The sequence below is a fragment of the Strongylocentrotus purpuratus genome, unplaced genomic scaffold (assembly GCF_000002235.5).
Source record: "Strongylocentrotus purpuratus isolate Spur 01 unplaced genomic scaffold, Spur_5.0 spur5_scaffold_18, whole genome shotgun sequence".
Lineage (NCBI taxonomy): Eukaryota > Metazoa > Echinodermata > Echinoidea > Camarodonta > Strongylocentrotidae > Strongylocentrotus > Strongylocentrotus purpuratus.
Window position 1 is genome coordinate 13128611 of NW_022145603.1, and position 19492 is coordinate 13148102.

The 19492-nt window shown below is 38.3% G+C and overlaps 1 protein-coding gene and 2 non-coding genes across 3 annotated transcripts in view; all 3 read right to left on the minus strand.

Moving 5' to 3' along the window:
- Window positions 1–11317, minus strand: part of LOC589214 (CD151 antigen) — a 79984-nt gene extending 68667 nt beyond the window's left edge. The window contains exon 1 of the mRNA XM_030989230.1: window positions 11143–11317. The gene's annotated coding sequence lies outside the window, so the exon portion shown is untranslated. The remainder of the gene's footprint in view (window positions 1–11142) is intronic.
- Window positions 11318–14761: 3444 nt separating this feature from the next.
- Window positions 14762–14923, minus strand: LOC115917783. Its single transcript, XR_004064837.1, has one exon. It is a non-coding gene; the product is annotated as a U1 spliceosomal RNA (small nuclear RNA).
- A 3535-nt stretch (window positions 14924–18458) lies between these two features.
- Window positions 18459–18615, minus strand: LOC115917785. The gene has a single exon (XR_004064839.1). It is a non-coding gene; the product is annotated as a U1 spliceosomal RNA (small nuclear RNA).
- Between the last annotated feature and the right edge of the window lie 877 nt (window positions 18616–19492).

Sequence of the window (19492 nt, forward strand, 5' to 3'; positions counted from 1 at the left end):
GTAAATAAAATTTAGGCCATTTAAAAAAATAAACATGTTTAGCGTCCCCACCCGCTTCTTTTTGGGGGGCCGCCTCCTATTTTTGAAAAACACTGCTAAAATGGCTCTATTTCTGATTAAAAAAAATTAAAAATTTGTCGGCGGCCATCTTGAAAAAAAATAGCCCCGACTGTCAGGGAAAATGTACTGAGCGGCCATTTTGAGTGGCCATTTTGAAAGAAAAAATAAAAAATAAAAAGGGCCTACTCCTTCCTATTTTTCGAAAAAACAGGACGCTAAACATGTTTTTTTTTTTATTTGGCCTTATCTACCCTTTATGCCTGTTTTCACTTAGCAGGAAAGTCTTTTTAAGGTCATAAAATGTATGAAAAATAAATAAAAGATGGAGAAATAGTTGTAGGCAGGTGCTCTTGTCAATATAAAGTCTACATGGTCATAGGAGAGTCATAAACTATACTGGTCAATGTCAAATATTGAGGTTAAAAAAAAAGCTGGTCACATTGATACAATTGTCAAGCATCGCTTATGAGGGCTGTCTCCTGCACTTTTTCAACAGATAGTTGGGATAATATTTTAAATTGATGATATAGTATGGAAATACTAAGTTTTGTTATTATGTGTACATATATTATGTAAAAAAACATTTTGACATGAAGAAATTATTGTTTGTGTGTGTTGTATTATACCTTACATTTATATCGTCCTTGTTTTCACGAAGTGACGGTAGTGAGGAAAATCGTCACGCAAAGTGAATGCAATTTGTTTTCACTACCGTCACTTCGTGAAAACAGCGACGATATGTTCTTTGTTATTCAGTTACATTATATTTGGAAAAATGCAGAAATTAAATCAAATCAAATCATAAATTTGAAACAATTTTATTTTTGCTGGGGGATCCACAAACTAAAAGTGTTGCTCTTTAGTGGATCCCCCCCCCCCCCCCATTTCCGCAGAAGCTAAGAATTTCTTGTTATAATTTTATTACCGGTATGTGTATTTGTATAATCATCAAGATAAAAAATGAATATGTACACACATTTTTGGTTCATACTTTCTGTAATAATATCTGTAGTACCTTTGTTTATCTGTCTGTTGGAAATGAAATAAATCCAAATAGAATTGAATTGAATTTGAAAAATCATAGATTTTTGGGTCTGCCATTTACACTACAGTCCACCTTATACTATTTTTCATTCTGCTCAACGCTCCAGATAAGACTGTGCATACTAACCGTGTAATGAGGTACTCGATAGGGCTGCGACGTGTAGTCGAATGCTCGAGTACCCGCACGGTTGACAACTACTCGGGTACGATTTTTAGTACCCGAATATTCGGCCGCAAAAAAATAAATAAATAAATTAAAAAATCTGTTCAGGCCGACGCTTACCCGTGCCTGGGTGAGCGGCAGCCGCTGGCATGGTGCCGTCGGTAAAAATGCTTCCCAACTCAAGCACTGTCAAACTCACCACTCACCAAATGTTTGGATTTCTGTTTGGACTTGGAGGAAAATGGATTATTCTGCCATCTTTGGTTTTAAAAACAGCGTTGTTTACTGTTATTATTAAATCAGCGCCTTCAACTGCAACTCAAAGTAAAATTGCATGCGTTTTCGGCGACGTGAGATACTGCCCCAGTGGTATGGTGGTGGCAAAAAAAAATCCAAAAAAAAAAAAAAATCCAAAAAAATCCAAAAAATTCAAAAAAATTCAAAAAAATTATTAAAAAACATGGCGTCCGAATACTCAAGTATTCGCTTGTAAGCCTGGGAGTGTACTCGGGTACCTCATTACACTGTTGTGCACAGCCTTAGTACTCGAGTACCATGTACACTCCTATGTTTACAGGCTAATACTTGAATACTTGACAGCCATTTTTTTTTTTTTTTTTTTTTGCTGACGTTGTAGGAAGCACCCTATAGTCCGGCTACGAAAACCCACACGATTTTATTGCGAGTTGCAATTGAACGTGCCGATTTACGCTTGTGAACTTCTACTATTTTTCATTCTGCTCAACGCTACAGATAAGATATGTTTACAGGCTAATACTTGAATACTTGACAGCCATTTTTTATTTATTTTTTTTTTTGCTGACGTTGTAGGAAGCACCCTATAGTCCGGCTACGAAAACCCACACTATTTTACTGAGAGTTGCAATTGAAGGTGCCGATTTACGCTTGTGAACTTCTCACAAATAATAGTAACAATGGTGTTTTTAAAACTAAAGATGACAGACAAATTATCCTCCAAGTTCAAACAGAAATCTGGACATTGGCAGCTACAGTAGTTTAGTCCTAGTTTCTGAGTGGTGAGTTGACAGTGACACCCCGTGTATGATTGAGCTGGAAAACATTTTTACTCACGGTACCCTACCGGTGCTTTTCCGGGTACGCATGAATTCGGCCGGCCGGCACAGTGCTAAGTGGAGAAGAAAACAAAAGTGGCGGCCGTGTTTTCGAGTACATGAAATCGACTTGGGTAGTTGTCAGCGACACCCTCTGGCACAGTGCCAGGTGGAGAAGAAAACAAAAATGGCAGCCTTGTATTCGAGTACATGAAATCGACTTGGGTAGTTGTCAACAGTGCAAGTATTCAAGTACTCGTCGCAGCCTTAGTACAGATACATGTATGATATTTAAGCAGACAAAATCACATTAGCATGAAAGCGAAAAGAGTCACAGAAGCCGAAACCGGTATCTTTTCACTGCAAAAATAGATGAACTTTGGCACGCATCTAAAAAACTTCAATTTTTCATTGTGTTCGCCAGTATTAATACTGGCTAAACATCGGAATATGAGAAAAATCAATTATCTTGTTGTTGCAGTGTAGATGCAGCTTATGTCCAAAATCTCATATTTCTGGGGGAAAAGGTGCATTCCAATAAATAATTTACTGCCAGCAGCTGTGAATTAAAAGTCCAGCTTTGGTAAGGATGGGGGAATAAATTATGAAAATCAGGATAAATCAATCAATCAAGCTTTTCACCAAATGTGCAAGTGTTTGCTTTATAAATATCATACATGTATCTGTTGTGTTGGGCAGAATGAAAGATAGTATAAAGTGGAGAGTACAGTCGGAGTCGGTGCATTTGTTTTGAGCAGCTAACCTGAACAGCTGAAGACAGGAAGTTATGGAGAACCAGTGTGGCTGTGTCTCAAGGTCCATTTCATCGTCACTCAGACAGCCTCCAAGCTATGGGACATACAGCGTGTCCACACCCACAAAAAATTATCCCAAACTCTATAAAAAAGATGTTGTATTCATTGTAAACATTCTATACTGTTTTCACACTGGCAATATTTTGCTTAACCCTGTACTATAGGTGGGGTTAAGGGGGGGTCTTAGCCCCACCTATAGTACGGGGCTAAGCCTATTCCACTTTCTGTTCAGACTGGTTTTTACCAAAGTGGGCTAAAGTTGGCTAACCCCACCTATAGTACGGGTTAACTAACCCTGCAAAATAGCAGGGCTAACTCCACAATTGTGGTGCTAACTCCTGCTAACCCCGCAATTGTGGTGCTAAGCAAATGAATGAGAACAGAAACGAAAAATAGTCCGGTACTACACAATGGAGCGTATCGCAGCTGGCCAGATGCGAAGTATGTCCAATCATAACATTCACGATATCCGGGGTTAACGAAATGCAGTGAGAACAGCGGGGATTTTCTTATTCCGGAATAGGCGCTAGTACGGGACTAAAAGCATCTTGTGTGAAAAGCCCCAAAAAATAGTCCGGGGTTAAGGATAGTACGGGGCTAAGCAAAGTACGGGGTTAAGCAAAACCAGTGTGAAAAGTGTACTAGGGTGTCCAACACAAGAAACGTTGTTTAAAGAATCTTTGTATAAATTCCAGGGCGTCCACACACAAGAAAGTAATCCCAAAACTCTACAGCAAAACATTGTATAAGTGCGCAGTTTGCTACTGCGGTCATGAAACAGAAGCGGAAATGAGAGGTCAGGTCTCTTTTCGTGCGCGGTAACGTTAAGCCAGCCCCCGCCCAGCTATACCATTCTAGTTCGGCCAGTTATACTAGTTACGTCCACACACAACATATTCTGTGATTCTTTATTGAGTTCTAATTCGAAATGATGCCCAGACCCGCGTTTCGTTATACAACGTTTCTTTATATGACCTGTCGTTAGTAAGCCTAAAGCCGTACACACACACAATTTCATCGTATAACTATCCCAAATACCGTTTCGGGATAGTTCTTTGCCTGGCTGGCAGAAAGGCATTAGGTTGAATTTCAGGTAAAAGATGAAGCGTTAGGCAGAAGGGCGTTAGCACTAAATTGCCTCAAACTTTTATAAAACTGACTTATTTCCGAAAAATTTGTGGCCGTGTTCTACTAGAACATTAAGTTTTAAACAGTTTAAATATAAAACAAATCTTTAAATGCGAATAATTTGAAAAGTAGTTTTCGAGTCGCTAACGCCCTTCTGCCAGCCAGACGACGAGTTATACAATCAATTTGTTGTGTGTGGACACGAGGAAAGAAAGATAGATAGATACAATTGGAGAGAGAGCCCATTTTTACAATTGCTTGTCTACAGTTTAGGCCAGACTCCATACTCCAGAATCTAACCGATTTTATTTCAAAAAGTAATCATCCTATACCGCGATCTCCCCCTGCTTCCAGCCAAAGATCAAAGCTTGATCAAAGAATTTGAACACGTTCTATAGTAATAAAGTATTCTTTCAAAATACACACTCCAGAGGGTCCAGAGTTGGGTACTTTAATACTGGAACGTTGTTGTCGTATTTGTAGCAATGTAAATTTCTCAATACTTGCAATTGATTGAGCGATCACAAGCTCACAATTTTTAATCTGAGCTCTAGTGAGCGACTCATCTGTTTGCTCTTATCAAAACTTGTATGATATCACAATGGATATCCCCTTTAAAATTAAATAATAACAATGGATATGTTCACATGGGACTGGCAGAGTTTCAAACGTTAAACTTGAGACATCTCAGGCTCAAACTTATAGGCCCGAATTCACAAAGGAGGTTTGTCGACAAACCTTGGTTTTTACACGTTTTTTGCAAACCTGGTTTTTAAAGAACAAAAGGAGGTTTGGCGAAACAAAAGGAGGTTTGTCGACAACCCTCCTTGTGAATTCGGGCCATAATGATCCACTAACTACAAGGAGGGTTCATACGGGAGCAAAACGCCAATTATTCAACAAAAAGATTTTAATTGCAAGCTGGACAAGCCGTCATTTTAACTACAAGCTAGCGTAGACGCGTAACCTCAAAGTTTAATGCGTCCTCATGGCACGTTACTTTGAGTGAGGACACCACCCCCCCCCCCAGATATTGCCTTATCTTAAGATCGCAAATAAAATCCTAAAGTTTCATAACCACGAGTTTGTCCATAGAGTCCCTAGCTACAAAATAACTTTTAAGTTTAAAACCACCTAATCATAATGTTGACGAACTGTCGAGTGAACCTCACTCTGTACAACATGTACAAGTTCCACTGAGCATAAACCCCATAGGTGTTATTACTACATTGTAATCAGCCCCTTTAAGAGCTTCCTTGGTCGAGAACTATAGGCCTGTTTTCATCAGCTCGAGAGAGTGCTGAATAGCCCACTAGTTACAAATCGCGTCTCGAGCTCAAGATATTTTGCTCAGCGTTCGTGCATAGTGTGAGTCTTTGGGCTGGTGAAGGATGCACCGGACAAATAGCTGGATATTTTGCAAACTAGCCCAAAATATCTTGGGATGATTGTCTCGACCAAATATCCTGCTTATTGCAACTGCGGGCTGATGAGGACGCATATTAGCTGGATAATTTGCGATCGGGATAGTTAAAATGGCAGGTTATTTAGCAATCTCGAGCTGATGAAAACAGGCCTCATGATTAACGATAAAGAGATGGGTGATTGCCCCGAGACAAAAGTAAACCAGGACACGGATCAAACCACTCAAATCACTCAAAGTCGTGAGAAGGCTGAACACATCTGAACTACAAGGACTCCCTATGACGACAAGGAAGCGGTAACGACTCCCTAGACGAGATGGTCCGCTAATGAACTCTGACTTGGGATGGCATCTTCAAAAGGGGAGGACAGCTCGTAGATGGTGGAGAAAACCCAAGTTTGCACTTTTATGTATTGGGCAGTGGCATATCCTGACTTTGGCATCAGGACGGGCAAAAGATATCTCCTTTAATTATAACATCATGATCCATATACTTTTAGTTTGGAAACCTGGTTTGCATTGCGTTACAGGGAAGGGGGGGTTGCCCATAATGACTTTATTAACAGGGAACTCATTTGCTATGTCCTCTGAGAAAACTGAATTAATTTTTAAAAGAGAAATTATGTTGTATGGGACACATTAAGGAGACGTGGTGGCTCAGTGGTCTCGTGACAGGGATGTCCCGGGTTCGATACCAAGTCGATGCTTGAGTGCCCTTTGGTAAGCCATTAATCCTCAATACCAAGTCCCTCGGAGAGGACGTAAAGCCATTGGTCCCCTGGTTGCTTAATACCAGGCATACCCATGCTCTCTAAGCAGTCAGGTAAAACAGACAATCAAAACCAAACCATCAAACCATCATGCAAGGAATCGCCTATCGAAAATATGAGAAGATAATAGGACACAAAGTCTGTAACGCAGACACAGCTAAAGTATATAGGTTGGCATTCTACGAAGCTTTCTCTCATCGGATAGATACATCAGAAGGTTCAATGACAGATCGCCTGCAAATTGGTCTCAGCAGACCTGCAAATTGGACACGTTTCAAGCGTAAAGGAACAGGGAGAAGGTATTTCAGAGGCCCTATGTTTGTGGTAGCATGATGTATTTTTTTTGCTGGCATTTGCCGATATACCCCTTTCACATTCACCATCTTTGATGTGGCTGGGGGGGGGCATTTACCTTATATAGCCTATTCACATTTACAATCTTTGGGCATGGAGTCGATCTGCATTCAACTCTTCCCCTCAAAGATGATCAAGAAATGGGAACTACCATAAGAGCACAGCAAAGAGGTCTTGATACCATTCATTCCTATAATTCTCCCTCTTTTCTGCTTCTAACTCCATGACGATAACCAGCTGTACAGGTCTTGTGATAATCTCACTTTCTAGCGAATGAATTCAAAGAAATCTGACACATAATTCCAGGATCTTCCAGGATCTTATCAATTCTGTCCATGGAGTTTGACACAAGTGTCAATCACCTTGAATAGTGGTTGCCCTTCCCTCTGCATTTAGGGCATTACAATAGCTTTGTTCACATGGCACTGTTATTCTTTTAAACTATAACTTTTAAACAATGACCCACCAACGGCTTTACACGGCACCAAAACAATTATTGCTCAAGGTTTTAAACTACAAACCCGGCAAAAAGTCGTTGTCACTACAGTCCCGCAAAACCTCAAAGTTAACTGCATCTACATGGCACATAACTTCTCATAAGGACCTTCACTGCTCATAGTTTTCACATAAACCATACAATCGCTTGTGGTTTTGTACTTCATGTTAACTGTAAGTTTTCTAAACCACATGTATGTATGCAGTCCTCAACAACAAGATATCCTCAATGTTAAAAGCCATGAGCGAAACAAAGTTTATTTACTGCTAAGTGCCAACTGAACCTAGCTACTGTTTTAAGCGATTCAAACAAACAAACCACAATGTTTATATCCTATATCCTGGTGCAGTAGAACTGTCAAAAAAGATGTCAAAAAGGGGAGGGAAAAAACAGATTTATTGGAAACAACACCAGTTGACATTTATCAACTATTGTGGACAGATGCATTTAGACAGGGAGGGGGAAAGGGGAGGGAGAGACTGTGTTCATAATTGAGAAGTAAACATGCTCTATGGCTGCTCTGAGAGGGATAGAACAAACGATTTCTTCATCTGTGTGAACACCAGGGTGTAAATCAATTAAAGGAAACCTAAACCCAAAGAATAAGTGTAGGTATCCTGAAAAATGAGATGTATTTCTGCCCTTTCATGTACAATATTCCTTACGAAAATGTACAAGATATATATAAATGAAGATATTCCTGGCATGATGTGATGCCTGTCAGCATGACATGGGCGCAGCCATTTTCTTAAAAATGTGACGTAAATGTATCTGTTGAAGTTGTACATGTATCATGCACCAAGCTTTAGTTTGAAAGAATTTTTAAATCAATAACGAAACCTTTACTTTTCAATGAAAAAAAATAACAACTGAGATGATAGAAATTATATTAGGTGAAAAATAAATAACAGGGGCACAATTGTAACAAATTCATTTATAAATACTACACTATAGCAGTTGACAAATCTATTTCATTTATGAGAAACCTTCAACCCAGAAGAGCACTAACTAATTCATGCAATTTGCATTCTGGCAATTATAGTACAAAGGATAATAGCAGGTGAATGAAATGCTTCATCACCACACACATCTGGGAAAGAAGCATCCATAAATTTGAATACATTTACTTGATAAACGAGTTCGGAATAGTACGTCACATTATCAAGAAAATGGTGATGCCCATGTCGTGCTGAGAAACTGTACTTTATTTTTGCTTTATACCTCTCTCATACACTTTGGTGGGGAATCTTGTAGATGTATGGGTAATAATAACATAATAACTCTCTCAGAATAAGTAAAGTTATTACTTGGGGTTCGGTTTCCTTTAAGTGAACTTGTTTTGGCAAGAGCTAGTTTTAACAAAAACCAATTGTTGCTGATTCCAAAGTATCCTCTGACATATGGCCGGGGGATTCAATAACAACAACAACAACAACAACAACAACAACAACAATGATAGTGGGTTCTTGTAAGGTGCTCTTGTCTGTCAGACTTGACACTCCTGGCACAATTATTACCGACATGCCTCGGACATGGCTACCATTCACCTGGGTGGAGAGTGGTAAATGAAGATTAATGTCTTGCCAGAGGGGCATTAGTGCCGTGACGGGACTTGAACCGTGAACCATGAGATCCAAGTCCGATGACATAAAGACATTTAAGAGAGAGGGAACAAAATGAAAGAAACTATCAAATATCGCAGTCTGGGGAATCAAATATTGCAGTCTCATCAAGGAGGATGAATAGTACAGAATCAGTCTTGGAGACAAAAAAGAAAAGTAAAAAATCAGTGGAGTGATTCATTGCCGTTTGGTCTACAACCAGTTCGTCCACTTCCCAATTGGTCTATTCCCATATGGTCTACACCCAGCCCGTCTACTATCCATATGGTCTCATAATCAGTTTGTCTAATGTCATTTGGTCTAATGAACATTTAGGCTAATAATTGTTTGGTTTAATTTCCATTTGTTTTGTGAACATAATCATAAATATTAATTATCATCAAATGATTATCAGACCATTGGAGTGGGGGGGGGGGAAGGGTGCATAAAAAATTGTGACAAGAAACAAGATTTCCCCCCCCCCCCCAAACACACACACACACACAACCAAACACACACAGTAATGTAGTGATTCTAATAGTCTGAAAATATAAACCGTGGCCTCCTCTAAAAATGAAATGACAGCGGTACGTCTCTGTTTTTGTTTCGTATCCAACGCTCACTCAGCATTGTTAAGCGAAGGGAAATCCAGTGTTTAGTGGCAGCTCAGACGATACTTCCTTCCTCTCAAGTCTCAACCTCATATGGCCACACTTGGGATCTCCTGAACCCCTTTTTAAATCTCTGCTCCCTTCTTCTTTAATTGTGGAATATTTGCTTTCTCACGAATCACGATGACTCTCTGGATAATCTTTTATCTTTATACTTAAGTTTCATCTTTATTTCTTCTCTCCTTTCTGCTTCCTTATTTTCTTAATTTTGAACCTCTAATCTCAAATATCACTTTCCCAATAGAGTTTGTATAATTTGACGACTTCCCCTTCCCTCTTCAGCACTGCACCGTTCTCTCTTTCTCCCTCAACACTCCCCCACCCTTCTCTCTCTCTCTCTCTACCTCCCCCTCTCTTTCTCTCTCCGTCTGTCTCTTAATCTGTATGTCTGTCTCTCTGTTTGTCTGTCTCTCTCTCTGTCTGTCTCTCTGTCTGTCTGTCTCTCTCTCTCTCTCTGTCTCCCTGTGTATCTCTGTCTTTATCTAATTCTCTCTCTTTCTCTTGCTCTCTCCCTCTCTCTCTCTCTCTTTCTTGCTAATAAGTAGTTACAATTTAAAGCTGAGAATCTCCTCTTCCAGAATTAAAGATAAACTAAAAGGACATTTTGGTAACCTTTTGGTGCTTTTGACGTGGTGCTGGGTCAAATTCATTCCACTCTTTCTCATTCTCTTTCGCCCCTTTCTCTTGGAGGCAGATGGCAGATGACATTGGAGGAAGGAGGAGATGAAGAAAGATAAAGAGAACACAGAGAAGAAAGGAAAACAGGAGAAGGGGAGAGGAGAAGAATAAAAAGGACCAGTGCACAGAAAAAGTAATGGTGATGAGAAAGCTAAGAGGAGGAGGAGGGGAGGAGGGAGGAGGGGAGGAGGAGGAGGAGGAGGGGGAGGAGGAGGAGGAGGAGGAGGAGGAGGAGGAGGAGGAAAAGAAGAGGAGGAGGAAGAAGAGGAGGAGGAGGAGGAGGAGGAGGGGGAGGAGGAGGAGGAGGGGAGGAGGAGGAGGAGGGGGAGGAGGATGATGACAATGCTGATGATGAAATTATAAAAACTATGATGATAATTAGGTTGATAATGATAAAGATGATCAACGATGACAATGGTGACTGAAAGTTATGACGATGATGACGACGGCAATGATATGATGCTGGTGATAATAATTTAACAATTGCGACAAACCTGACCTTTTATATTTTGACAATAAAAGTGAAACCATTCCACATCTCCAAAACATGGCTATCAGGCACTCAATTATAAAATACCAGGATGGCTAATGACCTATTTCAACAGCGACAAAGCGCGAGGCTTTTCGGCTGGCCTGGCATTGATGCGATCGCACGAATAATGAATGAAGCGCCGAGAAAGGACGCTCCTCTACGCCGACACTACTCCTGCGAGTGCTTGGTCAATACCGCAGGTCACCCACCAACACTCAATCTTAGACATCAAACAAAGCAATTTCACTCACTTTCGAAATACGCACAAATAACATAACAATCACATCAACACATCCTTCTAAATATAAAATAAAGCTGTAATTTTGACAATTACCTTCTGAATATATGCAGCAGGATCCACTTTCTCCAGGCTGGCTGTTTCTGATGCCTTTCAATGGTATAGCACACCGCTGCCGTACATGCACAGTACAGATTCGCAACACACTTTCGATTACAGTGTCTTCACTTGTGTATAACGTAAACGTCATGCACGTTGCGTAAATGCATGCAAGGTCGCAAACTTTCCACGGCTTTACTTGCCGACTACATTTTTCATAAGTGGAAGGGATACCTACGAACTAAATGTACATATTTATCGGATAAATCCACCATTTCATTATTTTATTTTTATTTTTTTTAATGTAAGTTTTATTTAAGGCCAACAATCTAAGGGCAAATAATTATATGCATTTTTCAGGAAACTCTACATCGTTTTTTTTTTGTCGAAATTAGAACGCTGCTGAAGTAAAACAAAATAAAGACCCCTTTATGAATAATGAACGAGTCTTTGTTGACTTTTTGACAAGAAGACATGATTAGAGAGATATCGAGACCTCTTAATTTATGTGGCCAACTTTACAACAACATTGCCTGTTTCCTAGTTTCCAAAAATAAACGTAAGGTAAACTACAATTAAATCAGGAAGCTTCCTGATTACATGGATACTGATGTAAGAAATATGACTTTACTTTAATTAACTGGCCCATATTTGTGCTAATAGAAAGGTGCATATTATTATTATGTAGTTATTCATTATGTGTGTTATATTTGAGATATAAATCGACGGACTGATAGATCAGAATATGAATATGGATAGGAGGATAAATATACTAGTATAGGTAAGTAAATATAGAGATAGATAGATAGATAGATAGATAGATAGATATTTATATAGACCTAGATAGATAATTAGGTAATTAGGCAGATAAAAGGATAGATAGATAGATGGTTGGGAACTTGGATAGGTAGATAATTATATAGGTAGATAGATAGATAGATAGATAAATAAATCATCTATATCACGCTCAGAACAGGGTATTTTTTTGCTCCCCCCCCCCTTCCCCCTCCCCCTCCCACTGCTTTTTCTTACTCAGAGCCTGCCCGAAACTCGCCTCGAGAGGGGGTACTAGCATTATGCGAGATCATGCATTATCATGTCGCCCATTTTCGCATTGCATTGCCGGTAGTGGTAAAATTGCGGTTCAAGGGTTTTGGGTTTAAAATATCCATTCAATATTGTTTAAATATTGCCTTCCGAGGTTTAGATGGCAATACTTCAACCTAAATTCGCAACAAAAAAAAACAGAAATATATGCCCAAATGTTCAATGGTGAAGTGCACTCGCGATATCTATCCAGGCCGGATCGATTATGATAATTTACCAAATTAGTAAAGGCGGTTTCCCGGCAAAATTTGTATCATCACGTATTAGTCAAAACATATTCTTTCACATGATTGGTAATAAGAGCTTCCATTTCTTTCTTTTTTGAGAGGGAGGGGGGCGTTTCCAAAACTGGTCTATATCTTGTATAGGGTTGAAACCGACGAAATCATTTGGATTAGTTTTAAAAAATCACAACTCGTTGTCTTTTTTATTTTAAAGATAAGAGCTTCCGAAAAAAGTAAATATGATCGACAATGAGTATATTTATTGCCATAATTGTATAATCAGAGAAACTTTTTACGATAGAGGGTCATCCGCCCTTATGATCCGGGTTCCTCCTGGCATGAAGCTTAGTGTTCATTTTCATAATTCTTTGGGGGTATTGCAACATGTTCAAGGGATTTTTGGGTTGTAATAAGTAGGGGGAACATAAGGAGGGGGCAGAAGTTGGGCATTATCTTGTAACATCACCACAGTCAGGGTTGCATTACCCATCAGGGGGGTGTTTCACAAAGATCCCAAGTCGAACTTAACTCTAAGTTGGACTTAGATATTTTGGAGAGCCATTTGTAGCCTTGAAATAAAATATGTTCAAAGCGGAAATTCAAGTATTTTAGACTTTTTATAAATTCCAGATCAAGAACATGAAATCTCCTTAATAATAGAAAATTATGATTGATTTGAATCAACATTTTATACCTCTTAAAAAAAACTTTTACAAAATATTTTCAAAGATGCTAACGACTTTCCATAATTTTTAAGTCCAACTTAGAGATAAGTTCAACTTAGGATCTTTGTGAAACACCCCTCCCCCCCCCCCCCCCCTGGTGCATTTTCTCGTTATTTACTTTTTAGTCACTACCATTATCATTACAGATGTATTTCTTTCTTATTAAGTTCCTCCTCTTGAATCGAGATGTATATTCATACCGCTTGCTGAACAATGCGAAGTGAGAAGGCAACGATTCTTTGGTCGATTCAGAAAGGCCTTTCTTGTTGAGTTGAGAGCAGTCTTGATAATTATACCATCGCCCAAATGCTCCTCGAGCATTTACTACGTGCAATCCGAAACGTATAATTTGATTGTCATCCATGAATTTATAAAAAAAAGCAGAGTTGAGAATGACAAAAATTCGCGTGTTTTGTGCATTTCTTCTCTTGAAGTCTGGTAGTCGCGAGAAATAATTAGCTTGCCCTCTTTTCTCAATTAAAACTTACAAAATGAAAATTCGAAAAGATAACATGGAACACAATGACATTATAACAACAGAGGGCACTTGATATCTAAACTGAGTACACATTAATGAGTGATAATCGTCCGTTCACGATGCCGACCGGACAGGCGTGTGTAAAAAATGACGTGATTGTAGCTTATTCAAAAATACTTGTATAAAATAAAATTGTGTCCGTTGTAAATCCTCTATGAAAGAGAAATGCTGTTTGGAAGTCGCAATCTTTCAGGTTTGGCCCCTCTGATTGCATATTTTGTGTGCATTTATTTCTTTTTAATGGGAATACATGATCTGAGGTGCATCTTTACTGTCGTGTATTTTAAAGGTAAAAATGGCGCTCTATTTAAATTCGAATCGGTTAGACAAGATCAAACTAGATTTGACCAATGGTTCGGATCTTTTAGGTTTCAAGGAAATCACATCACAAAGATCCAAAGTCGAGCTTAACTCCAAGTTGGACTCAAACATTATGGAGACTGGAGAGCCATAATAGCCTTAAAATAAGATATATTCAAAAGCAAAAATTGAAGTATTTTAGACTTTTCGTAAATTCCACATCAAGATCACGAAATCTCCTTGATAATAGAAATTATGAATGATTTGAATCATTATTTTATGATATTCAAAATGTTTTCAAAGATGCTAACGGCTTTTCATAATTGTTGAGTCAAACTTGGAAATAAGTTTGATTTGATTTGATTTGATTTATTTATTTTCCACTCAAATATCCACAAATTAGATGACATATATCAGCCATACATTAATACAATATATAATAGAACAAATGAATTATACAAGTAACAAAATACTGACAAGTATGTTCGTAATCAAAAAAGTTTACAAAGTACATTTATGTTTGAGAATTAGACAACATATTTTAAATTGCTTGATTCTACTTAGGATCTTTGTGAGACACCCTCTGGACCGTCAAGGATAAAGTTTGAGGGGGTTATTTTCTGATACGAGACTCAAAAGGTTCCTTCGTATAACCTTATACTTAAGTTTTCTAGCAAAATGACGGCGTGTTCAAGTATTTTTCTTTCTTTCAATTTAGTATGTAGGAGATAGCGCGAACGCAGATCTCCGCTACCATAAATTATACGCCCGAGTTCCCCACGTGTGGGGGAATCGCAAGATTCAGCAAGCCGGAGTGCAATGGCAAGCCTCGCCCTGGGGGTGCATCCTTCTTGATCAATGCAACCCCTGCGCCAGGTAAGTATGCCTAGTTAGCGATTTCGAAGACGATATCAAAAAGTCAAGATACCATTTTGTTATGGTTAGTAATTCATTAAACCTTCATCAATCTATGCTTAATAAATTGATATTTTCTACAATAACAAATATTAATTACAAATATTCTAATACGAAAAGATATAACAAATATGAATTTTAATGTTAATAAAATATTTATTTCGAGGAAAGACCATTAAAGAGTAAAATACGTCAAATTTGAAGCACTGCTAGTTAGACTCATGGCATCGTTATGGCAAACAGGATATGAATATGCATGAGTCTTTGACTTTGACCTCTGGCGCACACAGTCAGAGCGCAGCTCCGCACGTACACAAAAGAGCGTTTGCCATTCAGGTTGCATTCGTAGACTTCGATCAAGACCGCCTACGAAAGTAGGCGAAACATATTCTCGTATTTCAGAATGAAGATAAAGCGAATGAGTAAATTATATTTTTGTTGTTCTTACAATGTATGTGAAATAATTTTTTTTTTTTTGGCCCTAAGCGGAGGCAAATCGAAATCAAGACTGTCTTGGACAACTACTGCAGGCCAGCGATCTGTATGGAGAACAGCTGTAAAGTGAAAGTGAAGGCGGTCATTGTTACTTTGCGACAGGCAGCTACTACTACTACTACTACTGCTTTATCGAAGCGAGTTAAAAAGTGGAGGGTATAGTTTCTCGTAACCGTCATAAGTCTAAGTTCGTAGACATCCCATAGCAAGCGTTAATATTTTATAACACACGTTATTTCAATAGGATGTCCAAGAAGTAAAACTTTGAACGGTTTCGTGAAACGGTCCCTAGATCGTTATCTTTATCCTTTCAACTGTCCACAATGCCAACCCCCTCCCCTCCCCTGTATCTGTATGCGCTATTTTTTAACGAATTGGAAACAAACCAGAGATTCCTCCAGGCTACCGCGCCTCTACTAATATGCGTAATACATTTATGACTTTTTTTACAGGCTTTTACAATGGTGTACATATGACGTCACAAAAAGCTGCGCCTCGTAAAAACTTTCATCCAATCAGCGCTCAGTAACCAACCAAACTCGAAGTTTCGTGACATCACAATGATGAGGCGTCACAATGAACCGAGCGCAGATCGCAACTTTCATTCAATCAGCGCACAGTAGCCAAGCTGACGTCACAATGCTCTCCTGTATCCAAAGAATGCGTAAACTCTTCGAACACTAACAGTGACTTCACAATGCAACCAGCGCATCGCGCAAACTTTCAACCAATCAGCGCGCTGTAACCAAGCAATCTTGGCACTCGCGTGACATCACAATGCGTTATGCGCTGGTATGTTTACGTTTCAAGAAAATGTATTGCTAACGCTCCATTCTTGACTGAATTCCCCTCGCATTCAGATGACTGTACATCTTGCTTGCTTCACAATGCCCAATCAGTCTATGAGAAGGCGTCGATTTATTTGTCGATTCAGAAAGACAGTGACCAAACGTTTTCGAAAATTATTTTTTCTACTTTCAAGGTAAATAATAGAATAAAATGGATGACATTCTGAATTCTCAACGAATAGAGGGGGTTGGGGCAGTGTTTAACAAACGCTGGTATCTATTGCCCGGTTAAACCGGATAGAGGCATTTCATTTAAAAATGAATGAGTGAAAAACGACAAGGCGGATCAGAGATTGACACTACAATATTATTCTCATGATTGTTTACAGCAGGCCTTCTCAAGGCGCGCGCTCTACCTGTGGCGCTTGCGGTCAGTCGAAGTGGCGCGCGGCTGTTCCAAAAAATTAATAAAAAATAAATAAAAATTAAAAATCAAAGAAAGAAAAAATTTAACAACTATATTCTAAAATTTGAAAACTCAGCAAAATCAAAAAGTCGCTGTTGAAGTTGAGCCCAAAATGTAAGCAAGCCATTTTGGTTGTTTGATTTTCACTGGATTTTGACATTTTCCGTGTTTATTGCACCAAAATAACTACACATAAATTTACTTCCAGTGTAGATTTTACCAAGGAATTGTACTAATTATTTCACATCAATATGAAATTATGATTGATGTTTTATGGAATAAAAAGGTGTTAAAAATTCCATATATGGGCCCTAAAAAGCCCTAAAATCGACTAGCTTCCGGAGGCTTTGCCCCTGGACCACGCCGGTATAGGCTCGGTCGCTACGCTCCCTCGCAACACAGTCACCAACCATACAGGTTGGCACTTCAACTTCAATTTTAAAAAAATTTGGCACTTCTAATAAACTAGTTGAGAAGGCCTGGTTTACAGCATCGGCTGATGACGATCGTCCCATCTGACAATGGGACAATGTATAGAGAGAAGACGCCTAACCAAAGGCTAACTACACTTCATGAGATGCCAAATGCAGAGCTGGATATCCTACAAGAAGATTATCTCCAGAGGAAAGGATCAAGAAGTAGGCAGACACATGATAAACAGTTAACCGTCTTTCAGTGCTCGTCAACACCATTTGCAGAATCCTTCTTCCCTGAAATTGTAAAACTCTGGAATGATCTACCTCAACCAAACTTGGACATCAAATCCAGCACAGTCTTCAAATCTGCAACCAAAAAATTAAACCAATTAGCATAACCCATGAATTACAAAAATGTATACACTCTCGTCGAGTCCCAAGTTATACTTCCAGCAATAGTTCCCAGCGGACCATTCGGAAATGATCAACACAAGATACAAGGTTTTAAACAGTAATTAACAAATCGAATCCCCTTTTGAAATCATTTCAATAATAATTGATACCTGTCGGAGTAAAGTAAATAATAGACAGAACGTACAAATTGTTTAGTTCCAAGATTGTAGATGATAATTTCGAATTTCCTTTGCTAATTTAGCCTCTCTATTTTAGTGGTTCGTTCTAAAACATAAATTCACTTCGTCTTTCCCTTCTTCTACCTTGCAGTTCCACCTTGCGAGTGGAAAGTCTCACCTTGACATTCTTAAAGTTGAAGAAGGTTATAACATCGACACCAAACCCCATTTTCGTCGTCACTTCAGCCTTGTCTGACGACCACGGTTATGATGACGACAGCTTGAATTCTATCTTTGACTGGTCTTCGCTTTTTGATTAGTACGACGATGATTATTTTGGATTATATACGTCGACATTCAGACAATTTGCTGAATAACAATAGATGCACCTTCCTCACATTCTATGCTTTTTTATCGTATTAATAAATGTTTTTGATGTTTTAATAAACCCGTATTCAATTTAGATCCTATTTAATTTATTTAAGTAAATTCATCTAGGCCTATGTTAACTTTATTACATTTATATCATATTTCAGCATATTGTGTCATATTTATGTCATGGTTATAATCCTTTGATATTTCTGTACAATATGTTTTTGTTAAACAAACTTTATAGAAACTTTATATTTACGTATATGTGCATACGAATGGCATATGACTTATCTCTCTCTCTCTCTCTCTCTCTAATCAGAAATTTTGTCTAGACTTCGTTATTCTTTGTAATTATGATGTTGTACAGTTGTTTTTCTTTCTTTTCATTCCGAATGTAGGAGATAGCGCGAACGCAGATCTCCGTTACCATAAATTATACGCCCGAGTTCCCCGAGGGGAACCGCAAGATTCAGCAAGCCAGAGTGCAATGGCAAGCCTCGCCCTGGGGGTGCATCCTTCTTGATCAATGCGACCCCTGCGTCAGGTAAGTATGCTTAACAAGGAAATTCGATGACTCTATTAAAAGATAAATATACTATTTTGTTATGGTTAGTAATTCATTAAACCTCCATCAATCTATGCAAAATAAATTGATATTTTCTGTGATAAAAATATTCATGACAAATATTCTAATACAAAAATATGTAACAAATATAAACTGGAATGTTAATAAAATATTTCTTTCTAAAAAAGACCATTAAAGAGTAAAATACGTCAAATTTGAAGCACTGCTAACTAAACTCATGGCATCGTTTTGGCGAACAGGATATATATATATGCATGAATCTTTGACTTTGACCTCTGGCGTCACAAAAGAGCGTTTGCCAATAAGGTTGGCTGCATTCGTAGACTTCAATCAAGACCGCATACGAAAATAGGCGAAACATATTCTCGTATTTCAGAATGATGATAAAGCGAATGAGGAAATATTTTTTTGTTGTTCTTACAATGTATGCGTTTGCGATTATGTTGACCGTACGAGTACGACTTTGAACTTTAAATACATGCATAGACTTGTTATTGATTATCATTGTGTATACATATATCTTTACATATTAAATTATATAAAATGTATGCTTAAAATACATTACATGAGTCTTGACTTATTATATCTGCCTCGTCAAGCCAACACGTTAACTCTGATACATATATAGAATGTATTAGAATGAAAAAACTAAAGAATGTATTAGAAGAGGTGATACATGTAGATCAAGTGGGATTTTCTTCTTTATTCAGATTGCTTAATTTATATTGAACTAATTAATTTGCATAGAAGATATGTTTATACTGTAAAAATTGTTCCTTTTTATAATTTTGTATCCGAAAATATTGATATGAAGTATTACCGTCACCTTTCCTTTTCTATATT